This window comes from Strigops habroptila, chromosome W, assembly GCF_004027225.2.
Source record: "Strigops habroptila isolate Jane chromosome W, bStrHab1.2.pri, whole genome shotgun sequence".
Classification (NCBI taxonomy): Eukaryota; Metazoa; Chordata; class Aves; order Psittaciformes; family Psittacidae; genus Strigops; species Strigops habroptila.
Window position 1 is genome coordinate 24,864,210 of NC_044301.2, and position 23,113 is coordinate 24,887,322.

General features: G+C 46.8%; 1 long non-coding RNA gene across 1 annotated transcript; it reads right to left on the minus strand.

The window, feature by feature from the left end:
* Positions 1-1,842: 1,842 nt before the first annotated feature.
* LOC115619047 lies at positions 1,843-22,393 on the minus strand. The gene is made up of 3 exons (XR_003994897.1): positions 22,306-22,393; positions 6,688-6,692; positions 1,843-1,854 (listed from the first exon to the last, which is right to left on the minus strand). It is a non-coding gene; the product is annotated as an uncharacterized LOC115619047 (long non-coding RNA).
* Positions 22,394-23,113: the final 720 nt, after the last annotated feature.

Genomic DNA, 23,113 nt, shown 5'->3' on the forward strand with positions numbered 1-23,113 from the left:
CAAAACCGGCCTTCAGCAGGATTTGGATGATCTTCCTCCCTTTCTCAAAAACTTCTTCCACTGTATCACCCCACACGATGATGTCATCAATGTATTGCAGGTGTTCTGGAGCTTGCCCCTGTTCCAGTGCAGTCTAGATCAATCCATGGCAGATGGTAGGGCTGTGTTTCCACCCCTGGGGCAGTCGGTTCCAAGTGTACTGGACGCCCCTCCAAGTGAAAGCAAACTGTGGCCTGCATTCTGCTGCCAAAGGGATTGAGAAAAATGCATTGGCAATGCCAATTGTGGCATACCACTTGGCTGCCTTTGAGTCCAGTTCATATTGAAGTTCTAGCATGTCCCGTACGGCAGCACTCCATGGTGGTGTGACTTCGTTCAGGCCACGATAGTCTACTGTTAATCTCCACTCTCCATTAGACTTTTGCACTGGCCATATGGGGCTATTAAAGGGTGAGCGGGTCCTGCTGATCACTCCTTGGCTCTCCAGTCCGCGGATCAGCTTATGGATGGGAATCAAGGAGTCGCGGTTGGTGCGATATTGCCGCCGGTGCACTGTTGTGGTCGCAATTGGCACTTGTTGTTCTTCGACCTTCAGCAACCCCACAACAGAAGGATCCTCTGAGAGACCGGGCAAGGTGGACAGCTGCTTAATTTCCTCTGTCTCCAAGGCAGCGATACCAAAAGCCCATCTATACCCTTTTGGGTCTTTGAAGTACCCTCTCCTGAGATAGTCTATGCCAAGGATGCATGGAGCCCCTGGACCAGTTACAATGGGGTGCTTTTGCCACTTCCTCCCAGTCAGGCTGATTTCAGCTTCCAGCATAGTTAACGCTTGGGATCCTCCTGTCACTCCAGAAATATAAATGGGTTTCACCCCTTGATACCTTGATGGCATCAGAGTACACTGTGCACCGGTATCTACTAGAGCCTTATACTTCTGTGGGACTGATGTGCCAGGCCATCTGATCCACACAGTCCAGTAAACCCGATTATCCTCTCCTCCACCTGGCTGGAGGCAGGGCCCCTCTAATAGTGATCATAAAATTCTCCACTTCTGTCTTGTAGAAAGGGATTAGTATTCCTTATCACAGGAGCTGGAGTTAAATCAGCTCTTTCACTCCATCTGGGAAACTGCTCACCAGAGACTGGAGCAGCAGCTTTCCTGGGAGGATCATCCTTGACCATTGTTCTCCTCTTCAGTTCACGCACCCGTTGCTCCAGAGCTGAGGTAGGTTTTCCATCCCACTTTCTCATGTCTTCTCGTGATCCCGCAGGTAAAACCATAGGGTGGCACGTGGCGTGTACCTCCTATATTTCTTTCTCGAGCAGTAGGGCGCCTTCTGTTAATAGCTGAGACATGGGTTGGTACGCGTGGGAGCTGGATAGATCGGATAAATCGTCTCTCAATTGTTTGAACTCCTGGACAGTTTTTCCACAGCTGAAATGATGGAAGGGTGAGATTGTCTTCGAACTCTCGGAGTTGACGAATCAGGTAATCCACTGTTGGTGATATTCCCGTCATTCCAGGTCATTGATGCCAATGTGTGGGCATATGATGATGGCGCACTCCGTGTAAGTTTCCCGCCACATGGGTCGTGTACATTCGACCTCATCTGGATCTACGGATGTGTTCCTGGCATCCGGCCTACGATAGATCATCTCTAGAATGGCTGATTCCCTCAGGGACTGGATGCCTTTCTCTATCGTGGTCCCAGTTGGCTGAGCGACTCGTAAATATCGTCTTTGTAGGGAAACCTTTCCTTCACAGCTGCCAGGAGCCGCCTCCAAAGGCTGAGGGCTCGCTTCTCTCTTGCAATCGCTTTGTCAATTCTCCTTCCCTAGCAGTGATCCCAGCTGCTGGCTTCCCTACCTTCTAGTTCGTGACGTCGGCCCCATTGTCCCAGCATCGGAGCAACCAGGTGACAATGTGCTCCCCTGGAAGACGGTGTGAAATCTTTTCGCATATTGCGCAGCTCGGTTTGAGGTCCGGGGTCGAGAAGTGACCTCTTCTTTCTTCTTCCTCTTCCTCTGACCCACGTAGTAGTAACTCTTGTTCAGGTGCTGTTGCATATAGTAATGGCACTGGGTCTTCATCTTTCTTCGCTTCGCGGGTTGCTCTGTGCGCCTCTCGTCTGCTTTTGCTTACAGGCGGCACAGGACATTGTCACAAACTGGCCATTTGGTTTAGCTGCAGTGTTTGTCACTGTGGTTGGAGTGGCTGCAGTGTCTTGCCACTAGGATTGGAGTGGTTGCAATGTCTATTGCTGGGGTTGGTGCAGCTGTTGTGCTTGGGAGTTGAGTAACACCAACAGCTGCATTGTCTGTTGCTGTCGGGTTTGAGTAGCTACTGTGCTTGTCACTGGGGGTTTGGTGTAGCTTGCAGTGCTTGGAGTAGCCATATTGTCTGTTGCTGTCGGGGTTTGAGTAGCTACTGTGCTTGTCACTGGGGTTGGTGTAGCTGCAGTCTTGGAGTAGCCTATATTGTCTGTTTGCTGTCGGGTTTGAGTAGCTACTGTGCTTGTCACTGGGGTTGGGTGGCTGTGGTGCTTGGAGTAGCCACATTGTCTGTTGCTGTCGGGGTTTTGAGTAGCTGTTGTGCTTGTCACTGGGGTTGGTGTAACTGTGTATTTGAAGTTGAGAGTGCGTTGTCGTTGTGGTCAGGGTTTGAGTAGCTGTTGTGCTTGTCACTGGGGTTGGTGTAACTGCTGTATTTGAAGTTGGAGTAGTTGCGTTGTCTGTTGTGGTCAGGGTTTGAGTAGCTGTTGTGCTTGTCACTGGGGTTGATGTAGCTGCTTGTACTTGGAGTAGCTGTGTTGACTGTTGTGGTCAGGGTCTGAGTAGCTGCTGTGCTTGTAGTTGCATAGCTGCGTTGTCTGTTTGCTTTTGCCATCAGATCCAGAGATTTTTTCCCTTGAAGGTGCTGGATAGTGTTGAGCAGGGCTCTGTAGGCGTTAGGCCAAAGCCCCAGCACGTTGCCAAAATTTGTCCCTCTCTGGTATAACAGGACGACAGCACACCTCGTTTAAAGTGTTTTACTAGTTTTTTTCCGGATGTTGCACTTGTTCAGTGGTGAAGTTCCAAAGCACTGGAGGGGCCCACTGGCCTAGGTACTTGCCCATACTATCCCACACACCCTGCCACTCATAACTGTCCAGCCTCAGGGAAAATCTCCTGGTGGTCCTCCTATATCGATCGTCTAACCCTAGACCAGATTCGAACCTGATACTGCTGAATTTTTGAACATTAAACGAAATAGGATGTTCCTACGACGGGATGGCCGTGGGTAAAACACACTCCGTAATGTTTGCCAACATGCTGATCCCCAGCACAATCAGCAGGCAGGTTTCAAGGGTACTCAAAGCCATCTAAAACCTTCAGAACTCTCAACTGCTGTTGCAAATAGGCTGGTGGGGGAACGGGGGGGTGAAAGAGAATGCTTCCTTCGTAAGTTTACCCCTGAGGAGAAAAAAAAAGATATGCAATTGCTAAAAATATTTCATTATATACCTCCCAATGTATAGTGGTGATGGCCACGCTGGAAGCACAAACCAGACCAGTTTCATGATCAATGAGTCTATTGTATTACAAGTCATTACCATGAAGTACAGGGAAACAAGAACCTTATCCCAGGCCCCCCAGCCGATAAACGCTAAAACAGCAAATAGTGGCTGTAAGTAAGGTACAACATGCTGAAACTCTGAGATCAAGCGCAACAAGTCTGAGAGCCAAATAATCACCATTGTGACGAGTAGTAACAATGAATGCTTATCACAAAATATGATTAAACACACTCTGGTCAGATCTGTCGTTATCTCAACCTTTCGTGCCCCACGTTGGGCGCCAAAAAGAACTGTCGTGGTTTGAGCCCAGCCGGTAACTCAGAACCACACAGCCGCTCGCTCACTCTCCCCCCCCCCCTTCTTCCTCCCCCCGCTCCCGGAGGGATGGGGAGGAGAATGGGAAGAATGCAACTCCCACGGGTTGAGATAAGAGCAGTCCCGCAACTAAGGTATAACACAAAACCACTACTGCTACCACCAATGACAATAACGATTAGTGAAATAACAAGGGGAAGGATACAATTGCTCACCACCCGCCGACCGATACCGAGCCCAACCCGAGCAGTGATCTGGGCCTTCCGGGTAACTCCCCCCGGTTTATATACTGGGCATGACGTGCTGTGGTATGGAATACCCCTTTGGCTAGTTTGGGTCAGGTTGTCCTGTCTCTGCTTCCTCCCGGCTTCCCCTCCTCCCTGGCAAGGCATGAGACTGAGAAAGTCCTTGCTCGGAGTAAACATTACTTAGCAACAACTAAAAAACATCGGTGTTATCAGCGTTGTTCCCAGGCTGAAAGTTAAAAACACAGCACTGCACCATCTACTAAGCAGGAGAAAAATGACTGCTATAGCTGAACCCAGGACAGTAAACCTACTCTAGGTGACCCTGCTTGAGCTGGGAGGTTGGACTAGATGACCCCTGGTGGTCTCTTCCAACCTCAATCATGCTGTGATTTTTTAATAGTGATTCCTACTTTTCTGTCTAAATTCCCACTTTACAGGTATTCCTTGGTGTAGCAGGCTCATATATTGCAGTTTGAAGAATTATGCAGGTACTTTTTGTACCCACATTAAGTTACGGTACTCACTTGAGCTGCGCATTTGATGCTTCAAAAATGTCAAGTTTATTATCCCTGAGATGTTCCTCCCACCTTTCTATAAAAGAGCCTGGGATGAATCATCTGGATTCAGCCCCTCGTTTTGGCAGTGTTACTCCTTGCTTTGGTCTTTCTACTCTTTCCAACATTCTCAGGATTGCCCTTGTGGGAGCTGCTTGCTGTTCCTGTGTACACTGAACAGGGTAATATATGGAGATACTCGCATTCAAGTTATGCCACCTGCATTGGGTGCCTAATACAAGGTGATAACAACTGCCCTGGCAGAGCTAATACTAATGTGCATAGTGATAAATTGTCATGTTAAATATGCTTTGTTCTGTGCATGTAACAGTGCAATTGCTGTTTCACAACACAACCTCAGATGGAGGGTGTTTCTCCTTAAAGACTGCTTTTCTTTGTGGGTTTTCAAAATAAATAAAAAAACCAGCCCCAAAGTTAAGCACCATCTGGAGAGGACTCTGTGCCCATTTAGGCAGCATGAGATTCATAACTGTGGCCAGGGTAAAACAAAGTGCTTAAGACATCTGTCCCGGGTTCAGCTGCGACAGTTATTTTTCTCCTTCCTAGTAGCTGGTGCAGTGCTGTGTTTTGGCTTTAGTCTGAGAACCCGGGAGTGGGGGGAAGAAGGGGGGGAGTGAGCGAGCGGCTGCGTGGTTCTGAGTTACCGGCTGGGCTTAAACCACAACACACCCCTAGAGAAATCCCCTGAAGGAACAGAACAACTCCTCTGAACATAGTGGGCTTAGAATCGGGTACATTATTAAATGCTTTATGTGGGAAATTTATGGCCACATTGCTGAAATAGCAATAAGGCAATCTGCTTTAGATATCGATTCTATATTAAGTGCACAGGGATATTTAAGAGGTGTTTGGTGTATTCCTTATGCATCCATAGTCTGAGACTAACATATGTGCATCCCTACACACTGTAAATTTACTTTTTGACTGTGTTGACGTTGTTTGGACTAAGTAACTCAATCTTTCTCACTCAATGCACAAAAATTTCTGTTACAAGTATTTATGTGCATAAAGTAAAACCAGCTATTCCACAAACATTTACATGTGAAGCTTTGGAAATTTACTTTTCATAATATGTTCACGTCTTCACATTTGTTGACCATTTACTTACACAGAGAGAAAAGAAATCAAATGCGAGTTACAGTGGGAAGTCAATCCATATAAGTGTATACATATGTTCCAGGCTTTGGACAGCTTTATGGAAAATGATCCTAAACTACAACACGCCCTTGTGTAGCAAGCCCCGAAGACTGGAAGAACGACCACTTTGCCAACTTAGATTTGCGGGGGAGTTTATGAGATATTGCCAAATGGCAGGAGCTGCGCATTATGCTGTGTGCAATTGGCTTGCTTTGTGCTAACTTGCAGGAGGAATTCTAACTGCTTATCCTTATGTACAGAATCCTCTGCAGTTTGGTAGTGGTGCCAGGCTCTGAGCAATAATTATAGCAGCTGAGGTCAGTACGGCAAGCACCTCCCCTACATTACCTTGCATTTTGAAATCCTGGCAAGCAGAAGCAGAGTCTTTCTCTGTGGAACATCTCCACCTGCACGTATTGCTCAAGGCAAAGCCAGTAAGGTGTCACCACAACTAAATACCCATTTACTTGTATTCACCAGTTTCCCATCAAATCTTCTCTACAACACAGTTACTGACATAGGATCACCACTAATGTTTTACGTGTTGCTTCCTACAGGGGAAGTGTTTGCTCATCCAAAACTATCACATCTGAGCATTAATCCATAAAAGCTTACAAACTTCACCTTGCTGTGTAAAGGACCCAGCATTATAACAAATGTCAAACCTTAAAGTGAGCATTCCTGCCAATACCTAAAGGGGCCTACAAGAGAGCTAGAGAGGGATTTTACAAGGGCACATAGTGACAGGAAAAGGGGGAATGGCTTTAAAATGAACGAAGGTAAATTTAGATTATATCTAAGGAAGAAATTCTTTACTGTGAGGGTGGTGAGGCACTGGCACAGGTTGCCCACAGAAGCTGTGGCTGCCCCATCCCTGGAAGTGTTCAAGGCCAGGGTGGATGGGGCTTGGAGCAACCCGGTCTTGTGGAAGGTGTCCCTGCCTGTGGCAGGGGGTTGGAACTACATGATCTTAAGGTCACTTACAACCCAACCATTCTGTGATTCTATGATTCATTCATTTGCTTAAATGCATGTTTGTGGTTTAAGCCCAGCCAGTAACTCAGAACCACGCAGCTGCTCGCTTACTCCCCTCTTCTTCCCCCCGCCGCTCCCAGAAGGATGGGGAGGAGAATTGAAAGAACGTAAATCCCACGGGTTGAGATAAGAACAGTCCAGTAACTAAGGTATAATACAAAACTACTACTGCTACCACCACTAATAATAATGATAAGGGAAATAACAAGGGGAGAGAATAAAAAACTAAAAGGGGAAAAGAAAACAATAAACACAAGAGATGCACAATACAATTACTAACCACCCGCCGACTGATACCCATCCCGACCCGAGCAGCGATCCGGGCCTTCCGGGTAACTCCCCCCAGTTTATATAGTGGGCATGAGGTGCTGTGGTATGGAATATCCCTTTGGCTAGTTTGGGTCAGGTGTCCTGTCTCTGCTTCCTCCCGGCTTCCCCTCCTCCCTGGCAGAGCATGAGACTGAGAAAGTCCTTGATTGGAGCAGCATTACTTAGAACAACTAAAAACATCAGTGTTAACAGCACTGTTCCCCGACTAAAGTCGAAAAACACAGCCACTGCACCAGCTACTAAGAAGGAGAAAAATAACTGCTATAGATGAACCCAGGACAGTATCCACCCCTTATTCCATACCACTCGCGTCATGCTCAGATCCCACATTTTTCAATATACCATCGCTTTTGTCTCATATATATATACATATACATACACAACCACACACACACAAAGAGAGAGATATCATTCCTTAGTCCATGGACCAATCCCTATAAATCTGCTGAATTCACCCAGTCCATGATGTCAAGCTCCATCTCTTATAACAGTCTTTCAGGGCAGGAGGGACGGTGTGTGGTGTTGGACTGTTGCCTGCTGACGACACCGGCAAACTCGTCTGGTCACTGCTGAGCTCGTCTGGTTTCATCAAAGTTCATTCTTTGTTGGGGTGATGATCGGAGGGAAGTCAGGGTCAGTCAATGGTGACCTGAGGACAGTACTGCTGCTGCTGGATTTTCCCATGACTTGAGTCTCTGCTGATGATCATGACAGCACATATCTTCTCTTCAAAGCCCAGAGTGGTGGAGATGGGCATCTAGCTGATGGGCTATAGAAGCGTTATATAGCAGGCAACAGCATATAATTGAGTTCATTGGCTGTTTTCCCCCAAAATTAAATCCCCTTGGGGTACACACCGGACTTCCCCATCTTCCCGCACTACCCACCAAGTATATCCAGGTCCCTGAGCGAAAGCAATCCCACGAGTGGGTTTGCCTTTACCTGAAGCAGGAATAACCCAGACTGTCTGTGGAATAATTACTGAACATGATATAGAAATTAAACTTATATTTAAAAATGTAGCATTGTTCACACATAAAGGAAAAACGGACTTTCAGGGTAAGATGCAGCTGCACCTGGTATGCCAGGAATTCACTCCGCAGCGGTTCCCGTGGCAACATTGCTTGACGGAGGATGGAGCGGAGTGGAGATTCTGTGGCCAAGCTCTGTCCCAACACCAGCAGAGATGGGAACTGGGGGGGGAAAGTGTTTAACTAGGGAGTCCCTGACCCGTGAGGAAAGCGCGCCTTCTGCACCAGAACGCAACCTGATCGATCTGTCAGAATCCCAGCAAAAAAATTTCCATCCCCGGGGAGGGCAGTGAGCCACCCTGCCCGGTGGGTGTTAGTGGTACAATGGCTCTCTAGTAAAAACTCTGAACCTATTATTGCCATTCCGGTTGGACCCCAAAAAATATTGGTAGAATTTCTCATTGATACTGGAGTCCAAATGTCAGTGATCACTAATGAGACGGCACAAACCCTGGGTATAAAACCTACCCGACGCTGAGTTAAATTCACAGGAATTGATGGATATGTTTTTTCATGATTCCCCTCCTTGAGTAGGACAAAGCACAGTTTGCATTCACGTGGAAAGGGATCCAATATACTTTTAACCGACTTCCACAAGGATATAAACATTCCCCCGCCATTGCTCACAATGCTTTGGCTAAAGTCTTAGCAGAGATTCCTGTTCCACCTGACAACACTGTATACCAGTACATTGATGACATCCTAATAGGGGGAGAGAACCAAGAAAGTGTAAAAGACACAATGGAAAACATTCGGGGAACATTACTCGAACTGGGCTTAGAAATCCCAGACTCAAAGTGTCAGGGACCCGCACGAGAGGTCAAATTCCTGGGCATCTGGTGGGTTAAAGGAGCTGCTTCCATCCCTCAGGACACCCTAGAAAACCTAGAACATGGACAAAATCCATCTAGCATAAAGGAATTACAGCAAGTTTTGGAAGCCCTAGGTTACGGGCGTAAACACATTCCTGGCTTTTCCATTATTGCCCGTCCCCTTTACAGTTTGCTCAAAAAGGAAAAGAGTGGGAATGGACTGAACAACACACCAATGCACTGGAATTACTAATAAAAGAGCTAAGGTTATTCCAACAGCTTGGTCCTATACACCCAACTGACCTTATCCATGTAGAATGGGGGTTCAGTGAACATGGCTCTCACTGCAACTTATGGCAAAAGGGGCCAGAAGGACCAGAAAGACCGCTGGAGTTTAGCTCTCACTCTTTCAATGATACCGAAAGGAGGTATTCGGATCTTGAGAAAGGCCTACTATCCCTAGCGCGAGCAGTGAAACTAGCAGAACAAATGAGAACAGAGTGTGATCATTCGGGGGCCTTTTCGCCTCCTAGATGTGGTCCGTAAAGGAACAGCACCACTAGCTGGCATTGCCCAAAACCCCACAGTTCGTAAGTGGTATGCTTATTTAGAGGGCATTAATGAAATTATGCCAGTCTCTGAAGGCAATGTTAAAGTATCCAAACTGCAAAAAGACATAGATGGCACTCTGTTGTTCCAATCTCCACCGAATAAACCATCTCTGATTCAAGAAGCACCCCCTCTGAAGGAAGGCAGTGATCTTACTGGAGTGCGGCTTACAGATGCATCATCTTATTGAGAGAACAATAAGTGGAAATACAAAGCTGTAGCACTGGAGGTAGCAACGGGGGAAAGAATAACTGAAACAGGTGAAGGAAGTGCACAAGTGGGGGAGCTCAGAGCAGCCCTACTAGCTGCACAACACGGGGCTAGTCACATTTACACCGATTCATATGCTGTTTTCAAAGGAGCCACCGAATGGGTGGGTCATTGGGCAGCAAATGACTGGCAGGTGAACAGGGCCCCAGTTTGGGAAACCGATAGCTGGAAGTAACTGTTGGAGATAGGGGAACAGAAAGTGCTACATATTGGTTGGGTAAAAGGACATGACCGTTCAAACTCGATCACTGCTCAGTTTAACCAGCAGGTAGACAGCCACACGCGACTGAGGCAAATTGATATTACAAATGATGCTCAGAAATGGGAACGCTTACTCGAATGGTTACATGCTAAACGTGGCCATACTGGACAGGCAGATTTATATCGGGAAGGTTTAGCCCGAGGATGGCCTGTATTGGTTAAGCTGTGTGAAGAGGTAGTGACTGCCTGCTCACAATGTCGCTTACGACTCAATAAAGACCATCTGAGTAAAGCCCCTCCTTTACACATTCGGGACAGGAAAACATTGTGGCATTCCTGGCAAATTGACTATATAGAATCATAGAAGAGTAAGGGTTGGAAAGGACCTTAAGATCATCTAGTTCCAACCCCCCTGCCATGGGCAGGGACCCCTCACCCTAAACCATGTGGCCCAAGGCTCTGTCCAACCTGGCCTTGAACACCGCCAGGGATGGAGCATCCACAACCTCCCTGAGCAACCCATTCCAGTGCTTCACCACCCTCACTGTCAAGAACTTCCTCCTTATATCTAATCTAAACTTCCCCTGTTTAAGTTTGAAGCCATTCCCCCTTGTCCTACCACTACAGTCCCTAAGGAAGAGCCCCTCCCCAGCATCCTTGTAGGCCCCCTTCAGATACTGGAAGGCTGCTAGGAGGTCTCCACACAGCCTTCTCTTCTCCAGGCTGAACAGCCCCAACTTTCTCAGCCTGTCTTCATATGGGAGGTGCTCCAGCCCCCTTATCATCCTCATGGCCCTCCTCTGGACTCGCTCCAACAGCTCCATGTCCTTTTTATGTTGAGGACACCAGACCTGCGCACAGTACTCCAAGTGAGGTCTCACAAGAGCAGAGTAGAGGGGCAGGATCACCTCCTTCGACCTGCTGGTCACACTTCTTTTGATGCAGCCCAGGATATGGTTGGCTTTCTGGGCTGCGAGTGCACACTGCTGGCTCATGTTAAGCTTGTCGTCAACCAACACCCCCAAGTCCATCTCTGCAGGGCTGCTCTGAATCTCTTCTCTGCCCAACCTGTAGCAGTGCCTGGGATTGCCCTGACCCAGGTGTAGGACCTTACACTTGGCTTGGTTAAACTTCCTAAGGTTGGCATCGGCCCACCTCACAAGCATGTCAAGGTCCCTCTGGATGGCATCCTTTCCCTCCAGCGTATCAACCGAACCACACAGCTTGGTGTCGTCGGCAAACTTGCTGAGGGCGCACTCCATCCCACTGTCCATGTCGCCGACAAAGATGTTGAACAGGACCGGTCCCAACACCGATCCCTGAGGGACACCACTCGTTACAGGTTTCCAACTGGACATCGAGCCATTTACCACAACTCTTTGAGTGCGGCCATCGAGCCAGTTCTTTATCCACCGAGTGGTCCATCTATCAAATTGATGTCTCTACAATTTTGAGACAAGGATGTCGTGCGGGATGGTGTCGAACGCTTTGCACAAGTCCAGGTAGATGATGTCAACTGCTCTGCCCCTGTCCATCGGTTCCGTGGCTCCATCATAGAAGGCCACCAAATTGGTCAGGCAGGATTTGCCCTTAGTGAAGCCATGTTGGCTGTCACCAACCACCTTGTTGTTTTTCATGTGCCTTAGCATGTTTTCCAGGAGAATCTGCTCCAAGATTCTGCCAGGCACAGAGGTGAGGCTGACTGGTCTGTAGTTCCCCGGGTCTTCCACCTTCCCCTTCTTGAAAATGGGGGTTATATTACCCTTCTTCCAGTCATCGGGAACTTCACCCGACTGCCACGATTTTTCAAATATGATTGATGGACAGTGGTTTAGCAACTTCATTCGCCAGCTCCTTCAGGACCCGCAGATGGGTTTCATCAGGTCCCATGGACTTGTGCACGTTCAGGTTCTTAAGATGGTCTCGAACCTGATCCTCTCCTACAGTGGGCCTAAGGTCTTCATTTTCACAGTCCCTGCATCTGCTTTCCAAGACTTTCGTGGTGTGGTCAGAGCATTTGCTAGTGAAGACTGAGGCAAAGAAGTCATTAAGAACCTCAGCCTTCTCCAAATCCAGGGTAGCCAGTTCTCCTGATAGCTTCCGGAGAGGGCCCACGTTGTCCCTAGTCTGTCTTTTATTTGCTACGTATCTATAGAATCCTTTCCTGTTATCTTTCACATCCCTTGCCAAACTTAATTCTAGCTGGGCCTTAGCTTTCCTAACCTGGTCCCTGGCTTCCCGGACAATATCCCTGTATTCTTCCCAGGCCACCTGTCCTCGCTTCCACCTTCTATAAGCTTCTTTTTCCCCTCTAAGTTTCCTCAGCAGCTCCTTGTCCATCCACGGAGGTCTCCTGGCCCTCCTGCTGCACTTTCTTCTAGTCGGGATGCAACACTCCTGAGCACGTAGCAGGTGATCCTTGAATATCGACCAGCAGTCTTGGGCCCCCCTGCCCATTGGACCATTGAGACCATCAGGTGGGAAGAAATACTTTTTGGTGGGAGTAGAAATCATCTCTGGACTCACTGTGGCCGCTGACTTTACATCAGCCACAGGAGACAACACAGTAAAGGGTCTTAAGGGGTGGTTTAGCACACTTCCCCTTCCAGAGGAAATCCAAAGTGACAACGGGTCGCACTTTACAGCCACAGTAGTACAAGATTGGGCCAAGGAAGAAGGCATTCGGTGGGTATTCCACACCCCCTACTATCCTCAGGCTAATGGCATTGTGGAACGCACCAATGGATTGGTTAAGCGTTTTGCAAAAACTCATGAATCTGGGTGGCATTTGCAATTGAATGACGCCATCTGGAGATGGCTGTCCCAAAATGAAAGCTTTTTGTGCATCTGCTAATATAATCTCCCCAAAGGTTCATACCAAACCAGAAGAACACCTTACGGGACTTCACACCGGACAGCCTGTACTGGTGAAGATGCCCCAGATTGGAAGAGTACCAATGGTACTAGTTACACCCAAAAATCCCTATGCATGGGAAGCCAAAGACTGCTCAGGAAAGATACACCGGATTAGCACTCGGTGGATCTCACCTTCTTTTTAACCCCGTCGGTCAAATAAGACCGAGCATGTTTCTCTTCCCTTTTTGTGTTCATAGGAACCCTAGATGAATTGCACATGGACAGACGGATTGGCCTACGCTAACCTTGAGTGTCTCATTCATACATTTCACTTTCCCACTAGCCTGAGGTCTATATAGGGTATGCAGATCCCACTTGATTCCCAAACACTCTCCCACCTTCCTAACTACTTCTGCAACAAAATGCAGACCTCTGTCCGAGGACAAGCCTGCTGGTACACCATATCGGGGTATTATCTGATTCAATAAATGTTTTACTACTTCATGAGCCTCTGGCCAACCAGAAAACATATCTATTAGTACCAATATATATACATATACCTGAGCCCATTGTGCTGTGGCAATTCTGTAAAGTCCACTTGCCAGTAGTCTCCTGGACAATTGCCTTTGTTGTTCCAGGTGGGGGTCTCTTAGCATGGTAAACAAGGTTCACACTTCTTTATAACACTTGTATAATTCCAGCTATTTGCATACTCAGAACTTGGAGCTTTAAAGCCTCAGTCATTGATTCTGTTCCCCCATGAGTTGCCTGGTGGTTTTCTTCTCATAAGAGGCTGGGCAATTATTACTTGCCCGTTTGGTGTAACCCACCATCCTTCATCATTCTTCTTGGCTCCTAATAGACCAGGTAATTTCTCATCCTGTTTGATAACTTGGAACTTCATTATCCAAGCACTGATACTTATGAGGCAATATTAACAAAAGGTCCCCACCCACAGCTTCTTTGGCTGCTTTGTCAGCAACGTGATTACCAATATTCACTGGAGTGTTATCAAATTGATGTGCCTTAAAAGCAAATTTTGACCTTCTGACAATTCCAGAACTCTCAGTAGCACCATCAGCTCGGCTTTCTGTGCTGATGTGTTGGGGGAGGGGGGAATGCAGGGCTTTAGCCTCTATTATCTTATGTTTGGTTACCACAGCATATCCTGCTTTCTGGTTTCCATTTTCATAAAGCTGCTACCATCCACAAACAGTTCATAGTCCACATCCTTCAGGGATGTATCTTGCAGGTCAGTATGACTGGAATACACCTGCTCAATAGTCTGTAAACAGTTGTGAGTCAGCTCTCCTGCTTCTGGATTGGATGTCAAAACCACTGCTGGGTTCAAAAGGTTAGTTACTTTCAATTCTATGTCCTCTTGTTCTAAAAGCACAGCCTGATATTTTAACAGCCTGCTTGGGGAAAGCTTGCTTTTCTGTTCCAGAATGGTTGTTACCATGTGAAATACAAATACAGTCCATTTTTGTCCCAAAGTATTTGACAAAATTTTCTATTAGAGGCTCTAGTCCTTTTCTTGCTTCCGGTTTTATAGGATATTGTTTCTGTCTTACCGGTCTGATGTTTGGTTTCAGATGAATAGTTACTGGTTCTGCATTTCGTGATCGTACCGGTGCTCCAGCAGCCCATACTTGCAGGGTGTATTCTCCACTTCCTCTGGTATATCCGGCTCAGTGGCTGGTTTCTGTAACATAAAAACTCGGGTCTCCACAACCTTTTCATAATTTACTCAGTATATCTCTATCCAATAACAGCACGGGGCACTCAGGCATGTAAAGAAATTGATGGGCCAACATCTGTTTGCTAATTTTTAAAATTTAAAGAAAGGCCGGGATCCTGTCCACCCTGTGGCACCAATGACTAAAGCCGTTTGCTTGCTTAATTGCCCTTTACAAGTATTTATAACAGAATAAGTAGCTTCTGTTTCTACAAGAAATTTTATCTTATCATTCCCCAACCTAACTGTAGCCAGGGGTTCTGCTGGAGAGGGTTTCGAATCTTCCCCCACTCCTCCTCCATCCTCATCTAAAGTAATAATTTTCTCTGCCTGTCCTGACATTCCACTAAATCTCTGGTGTTTATTTTGATTCTGAGGGCATTCCCTCTTCCAGTGCAACCCATGGAGTCTGTTCACAAACCTTTCCATGTAATCCTTCTTTCCTCTCCTCCTGGGCCGCTCCCCCTTTTCCTGCTTTCCTGGGTAAGAGTTACAGCCAACAATTTTTCTTTTTTTTTTTCCTAAACATTCTGATTTTACTCTGGAGCTTATCTTATGCCCCCCACATATACAATAACCAATTCCTAGTTGAAACCTGATGCACTATAACCCACAATACCTAATATTGTATTATATGAATAATTATATTTACTATTATTATATTAATAATATATATTAATAATGGGGGACTCAAACCCCTTTCCGCCACCATTTGAACCATTTCAGGGAAATAGTGGGTGGTATGGGGAGGAGAATCAAAAGAATGTAAACCCCACCGGTTGAGATAAGAATAGTCCAATAACTAAAGTATAATAGAAAACTACTAATACTACTAATAATAGTAACGATAAGGGAAATAATAAGGGGAGAGACTATAAAACTAAAAGGGGAAAGGAAAAACCCCAATAAACAAAAGTGATGCACAATACAATTGCTCACCACCAGCTGACCGATACCCAGCCCGACCCAAGCAGCGATCCGGGCCTTCCGGGTAACTCCCCCCGGTTTATATACTGGGCATGACGTGCTGTGGTATGGAATACCCCTTTGGCTAGTTTGGGTCAGGTGTCCTGTCTCTGCTTCCTCCCGGCTTCCCGTGCCCCTCCTCACTGGCAGAGCATGAGAGCCTGAAAAGTCCTTGATCGGGGTAAGCATTACTTAGCAAAAACTAAAACATCAGTGTGTTATCAGTATTGTTCTCCTCCCCATCCCTCTGGGAGCGGCGGGGGGAAGAAGAGGGGGAGTGAGCGAGCGGCTGTGTGGTTCTGAGTTGTCTGAGTGTCTGGTATAGTCCTTGCTTCTGTTCTGTTCCAGTCTCACTCCATGATGGGCACCACTCTGCTATCTTGAAGGTTAGCATCCTTGGTCTTGTTTACTGTCTCCTTAGTTGTTATCAGTACCATGATGTTCCTTCCCTCATCAGCAGAACATTCCTTTCTCTCTACGTGTTAGTAAGTTAGAACAATTTGGTTCCTCCCAGCTTCCCGTGCCTCTCCTCACTGGCAGAGCATGAGACTGAGAAAGTCCTTGATCGGAGTAAACATTACTTAGCAACAACTAAAAACATTGATGTATTATCAGCACTGTTCTCAGAGTAAAGTCGAAAACACAGCACTGCACCAGCTACTAAGAAGGAGAAAAATAACTGCTGCAGCTGAACCCAGGACACATAGAGACAATTGTTGTAAAGAGAAGGAAGAAAGCTGTTAACCAGTCCCTGGCTCTATTTCCATTCCCCACTTCTCAGCACAGGGTCTATCCTGGAAATTCTGTCCTGACTGAATACTACTAGGTGGTACGCTGATGGCCATACTCTATCAAGCAGCATAGAAAAAGAAAAATAATCTCAATATCTAGATCAGATTAAACTTCATTAAACCAAACACAGTCAAACTGTAAAAATTATTTTGTCCCCGTTAGCCACAGACGATGCATCTTCATCCAGGCTAGCTGCTGATGTCCTCTATGAGAACACCTCCTTAGGATAAGCCCACTGTTGATGGGTTTTGGCCATCAGGACTATCTCATCTTTCATTTTATGGTACATTAAGTCTCTTAAGTGCCAGTAAAGGATGTTGTGATACTATGTATGTGTTCAAGAATGACATCCTAGGTTGAGACACTTCATACTGCAGTTTGTGTTCTATTGAAGAGCAGAGCAAATGAGTGGTTATAATCTTGTACCAGCAAGCAGCTCTCAGTCCTTCTAGAGACTTTGTTAGCATAGGGCCTCCCTACCTCTGCTTGTAAAGGTCTGATTCCCCTTTGATGGCATGGAAGAATTGGGGCAAACTTTTCACTGAGGGGTGCCTCTTGTAGCTGTAAAGTAGTTAGCTTTCTCCCCACTGCAATTTGGAAATATTTGAGTTAAAAGATGCTAATGAAGACCCAGGTTTCTCTAGCTGAACTGACATAAGATAATACATGTAAACTAAAGAAAACGCAAGAGTTGCAGAGGGATTTTCCCATCCTGCGTTCCTCTTTTCACAGGAAGCAAGTATTTTATGCTACAAGTGTGAACCATTAGCCTTTTATCACCAGGCAACCACATTATCAAGACATACATAACTATCCTACAGAACACGCTTTCTGTCTCGCAGCTCCCTGCGGTGTGGTTCATGGTTCACGCACAGTCCCGCATCTGCTGGGCAGGGGCTGCTCCTCCTCCCTGGGATCTGGAAGCACCCCAGCGCCTGCCTGGCTTGCAGGGTCTATTACTCCATCATGGCATGGGATCATCACTGGCTACACAGCCTCTTTCAGGGGGGTGGCAGGGGATGCTGGAGTTTAGGTCTTGCCGAGGATGTGCCAGACAATCTGAGCTAACTGTAGTTATTGTGTGTAATTTTGTTGTTGTTGTTGCTGTCTTTGCCAAACTGTGCGGGAGGTGAGGTTTGGTTTTAACGACTCTCCTACCTACTCTGGAGGGGGAAAGGACCCCAAAACTTCAGAATGGAAGGCAGAAATCCTGATCCCACGTCAAAACTGCCCCCCAGAAACCTTTCAGTGGCCCGGCGCTAACTTTTCTAGATGCCGTTTTTCTGCTCAGGTGTTTCTGGTTTTATTGGGGTCTTTTTCCCCTCTCGATGCTATTTTTTTTGCGAACAAAAAAAGCGTTCAGCAGGCTGAAGTGGTGGCAGAAGGCAAATACGCCTGTGCTCACAACGAAGTTACACTCCGAGGGGGAGTGGGCAGGGTGCGGGGTGCCCGGGCCGGGCAGCGGCAGAGCGCAGTGCCTCGGCGCTCGCCTTTGCCCCTGGAACTCCGGGAGGAAGGAAGAGGATGCCGCCCTTGCGGCGGTGCGGCTTTGGGGTGTGTGGTCGGGGGGGGGGAGGGGGGAAGACCTCGCAAGAGGTGCTCTTACCACCTCCATTTTTGTAGCAGAGGTACGGAAAGCGCCAGACGTTGGCCAGGTCCACGGAGAAGCCGATGACGGAGAGGAGGAAGTCGATCTTCTTGCCCCAGGTCTCCCTGTCCGGGGGTCCGTGTCGCGGGGCGGCGGGCAGGAGGCTGCTGCTGGTGTACTGCACCCCGTTGTGCTCCTTCACCAGAATCAGCTCCACGTCCTTCCGCGGCGGCGGCGGCCCCACGCGCTCCGGTAAGGGGGCCGCCACCGGCACTTTGCGGTCGGGCTGGATCTGTTTGTTCATCCTTGCCTTAAACATCCAGAGAGAGCGAGCTGAGGAGGAGGAGGAGCAGGCGAGGCGGGGTGCGGGAGTGCAGAAAACGGAAGTGCACTTCCCGCTGGAGGCGACTCCGCCGCTCCAGCCCGCCGGTGTCAGCGCGGCAGGAACGAGGCACGGCCGTAATAAGAGCCATGCAAATGAGGTGGGAGAGGGGGGACCGCGGCGCCCGCGCCCGCCGGGGAGCCCCCGGGGAGCAACGGGGCTGCCCGCGCCCTTCCTGCCTCCGCCGGCGAGCGGCTGGGAGCCGGGAGCAGCGCCGCTGCCCTCAGCCTGCCCGGAGCCGCGGGCGCACCTGGGCACCCGCACCAGGGACCGGCGTCAGCCTTCCGACCCGCGCCGCCCCTCCGCCGCCAGCGGCAGGGCCACCTTGATCTGGGCAGTTCGGGCTCGTCCTGCCGCAGGGCGAGGTGCGCGGCCTCGCTCAAGCAATCGGGAGGTGCCGGTAGCGGGCAACAGGTGGAGCTAAACGGGATTGCCCGCTTCCCTCCTTTCCCGGCCGAGCTGCCATACAGAGGCAGCTTCCTCCAGTCTGCTACCGTGGCCTTAGTTAAACAGTAGAACCTGGCTTTTGACATCAGGACCTGGCGGGGTGCAGATTGACTGGCAGAGCTGGACGCTGCTCATATTCCTATGCCAGGGTGGATGGATGCCTGGCTTTTTCTTTCCTGGCAAGTGTGGGCCTGGTAGGATTCAGTTGTCAGGTTGAGGTTGTTATAAATTAGTCGAGTCCCAAATAGGAATTTTAGAATTATTAAACAAATAAAGGCAAGCAAACAGCGCTGGGTGCGCCGGGAGTCTCTGCCCACCAAGACGCACACCCCACAGTTCCCGCCCCTGGTTTATATATCTTTCAGGGATAGGCGGGTCTCAAACTTTCCCGCTTCGGACTTTTCCCGCCTCGGCTAGCAGCGACCTTCCAGGGATAGGCGTGTCTCCAACTTTTTCCCGCGTCGGCTAGCAACAAAACCGGCCCGACCGGTTTTAGGCTGGTATGCTGCAATGCCTGCCAAACGACCTTGCAAAAACCTTTGCAAGCATAGGAACTATATACATTACAGATGTCCATCACGAGTCTTATCACCATCTTAGCCCTCACACATTCCACATTTATATGGTTAGGTTCCACAACATTCAACAACAGAACACATTCCTAACCCCCTAAAAGCATTTAAGCAACCAAACAAGGAACAAAACACTTCTTTCAGCAATTGTGTAATTAACCAAGGAATTATTCCCTTATCCCTTCTTCCCTCTTACTGTGATGTCGACAGGGACATTTATCATATTCTTTTACACATAACAATCACCAAGATTTCCTATTTGTTGACACAAATCACTCCTATGTTCCTCACAATTCCCCCCTTTGTTTTTGTGTAAATTATTGATTCGTGTCTTGGCTTCCAATTCAATAACTGCTTTACGAGCTGCGGATAACATCGGAGTCGTTTTAGTTTTTAATATCATTAATGGGTAAGTTTCTTCCTTGTTTGGTTCCAACGGCATGACAGTTAATTGCATGTTTTGTACAACCGCATGTATTAGCTTAGTGAAACACGGAATCATACATGGAATAATTAACAATCCTCCAAATATTCCCAATATCACTATAGCAACTTTAGTTATCCAGCTCCCAGTAAAAAATTGTTCCCAGGATCCCATTCCCCCAAGATTGATTCCATCCCATGTTTGCACTGGAACATGGGCTATCTTTTTCATTTCTTTTACAAGTTCATTTACAGCTTTTCCTTCATCATCAATTTCTAGGCAGCAATTACTAAGATTAAATTTTCCACAAACTCCTCCTTCCTGAGCTAGTAAATAATCTAAAGCCAAGCGATTTTGATATATTGCAGTTCTCATTTTGGTATTTTGTTTTGCAACCAATCCTAATGCATCCCCTGTTTTATTAACTACTATTTCTACTACAGCCTGTAACCTGATAATCCTGTTTAACATATATATAGGGGTTCTATATCCCCAGGACCCATCTTCAGCCCAAGTTGCCGGATCATAGTAAGAGATTATTCGTTCGGGCGGCCATTCATTATTTTTCCAATTACCGATTTGCAGTTCCCTTTTATATCATGTTTTCCTTAGTTCCTCTGTTTCTGTGTATAACTGGACTCCCAAGCGTTCCCCTCAATTTACAGGTAATAAAAAGAAACTAGGTCTAATTGTTCCTAAGATACATGATCCTGCCCAATTTCGAGGTAAGAATGCAAAGGCTATTTTACCACAGATCCAGTAATGTCCATCTGGGGTGGGCCAACCTTTTGGTATATTAGTTCCATTAGTCCAATTACTAAATTGTTGATTTATTTCCATAGGATCTCCCCATTTTTCCCAATCTTTCTTTGTTTTGTTCCATATATATCCCCCTTCACAAAGTAAATTCCCTACTGGTTCCCCATCATTTTCTAGGTTCTGCCAACAATTTTTCCCAATTATACTCATTTGTAAGATCCATTGCTGTCTTCTATTGTTCCCTTCTCGATTTTTCCAGATGGCTGGGTCGCTTATATTACTCTCCATCGCCTCCCAGGGCCATCTCTCCCCCTGGTTAGTTCCCCCACAAACATAACAGTTAGTTACATTTAATGCTTTAGCTGTATTCTCAGCCAAGTTTACAAAAAGATTTTTAGCAACTGTGGGAATTTCATACTGGACTCCTGTTTCCATTTCATGATAAAAAGAATTGAATAATAAATGGTGTTGCACGGATTCTCTTTTCTCTTCTTTGATTTCAATATATATGATCACACCCGGGTCTTCTCCTGACCCATATACCTTGAGTCCAATTTTGGTTACTCCTTTCTGTTTCCAATTTCCTAAATTTATAAGAGTTAAATTTACTGGATTGCAAGTACGGGTCGTACAATTACTGTCCGTTTGCATCCTTGCGATTGAGGCTTGCAAATCCCCACATTGATAATCATATCCCCAGCCTGCAGTATCCCAACATACACAGGACCAATCTCTCCTTCCACATAGGTGTGTCGATTGATATCTTGCTGTTGGACCAGGTACATAATTGGGATCTATTTGACATTGATATGCACCGGGGCAGATGTATTTTGGTTGATTACTATAATATCGTCTCCATTCCAAACTTCCACAATTAGTATCTAGATCATCATCTATAATATCGCATGCATCAAAGATTACCGACACTGATGCATTCAAATTGGCTAGGGCCTTACTTGTTCCAATTAATCTCCCTGCTTCTGAATTTGTCTTCATTTCTACCCAATATTGATAAGGGAGTTCTTTTGGGTTAAAGCATACCGTTTTGCTTTTCCTCTCTTTACAAAGTCCATATTGGGTTAGGTTATGTATACAGTAGCCAATTATTGTTCCTTTACATTCATATACAGTGTGATAAACCAGTGTTTGAGAGGTTATTCTCCCTCGTCTTGTTGTGGTAACGCATTCACTGCAGTTATTGGGGATGTTCTCGGAAGCCACGGTATTTTCTCCTATGGTTCCTATCAGAACCCACACCAAAAGAGGTCCGGTCAGGATCATAGCGCTCAGCGGTCACAGCCCCAGGGGTTGCAGCCCTCGGCAGACCTTTCCAGCTGCAGCACCGATTCCCTCCGGTCTTGCCCTCTCTGGTAGATCAAGGGTATATTTCCCGTTGGCTATTATGATAAATAATATTCGTCCCACAACAACTGCTCCAACAAGGTTGTGGTCTCACACTGAATGCAAGGAATTATGATTAATTTATTTTAAAAAAATTGTTCTTAGTCTTTCCCACAAGCAATAATATATTTTCAACTATACCTGCGTTCCTATATCATATTTACAGGAGTCAATATGAATTCCCTCAGTTACCTTTAGGTTCTTTTAAGTGTTATCTTAGTGCCTCCCGGCTCGGTCATGACCTTCCACTCTTTCACAGGTCCTTTCACTCGCGACGCATGAGTCCAACCCTTTTCGGCGGTCCTTACAGCTGTCTCTGTAGTTAGAAGAACAAGAAACGGTCCTTCCCAATGAGGGGACAAACTTTCTTCTTTCCAGCTTTTTACCAATACCCTGTCCCCGGGCTGAATTTTATGTATTGAGAATTCCAAAGGAGTGCTTTGAGCTAGCATTCCTTTGGCTCTGAGTTCTTGTATGTTTTTATTCAAAATAGTGATATATCGTTGGATAGTCTCATCTTCCAATTTGGGGTGACTTATTGGTAGCCCTTGAGTGTAGGGCATCCCATATAACATCTCAAAAGGTGAGATTCCAGTTATCGAATTTGGCATAGTTCTAATATTCAATAGGGCTAGAGGAAGGCATTTTGTCCAAGGCATTTTAGTTTCTATTATTAATTTTGACAATTGATGTTTTAGGGTCTGATTTACTCTTTCTACCCTCCCAGAACTTTGGGGATGCCAAGGAGTATGATAATCCCATTGGATTCCCAAAGCTGATATAACATCTTTAAGGACTTTAGAGGTAAAATGAGACCCCTGATCCGAATCTATTATTTCGATCATCCCATATCTGGGAATTATTTCCTCCAATAATTGCTTCGCCACCACCTGAGCCGTTGCCCTTGCAGTGGGGATGGCCTCAACCCAATGTGTTAATTGGTCTATTATTACTAACAGGTATTTATACCGTCCTACTTCTGGCAATTCGGTAAAATCGACCTGTATTCTTTCAAAAGGTCGATGGGCCAAAGGCCTCCCCCCCTTTGGGGCCTGTCTCATTTGT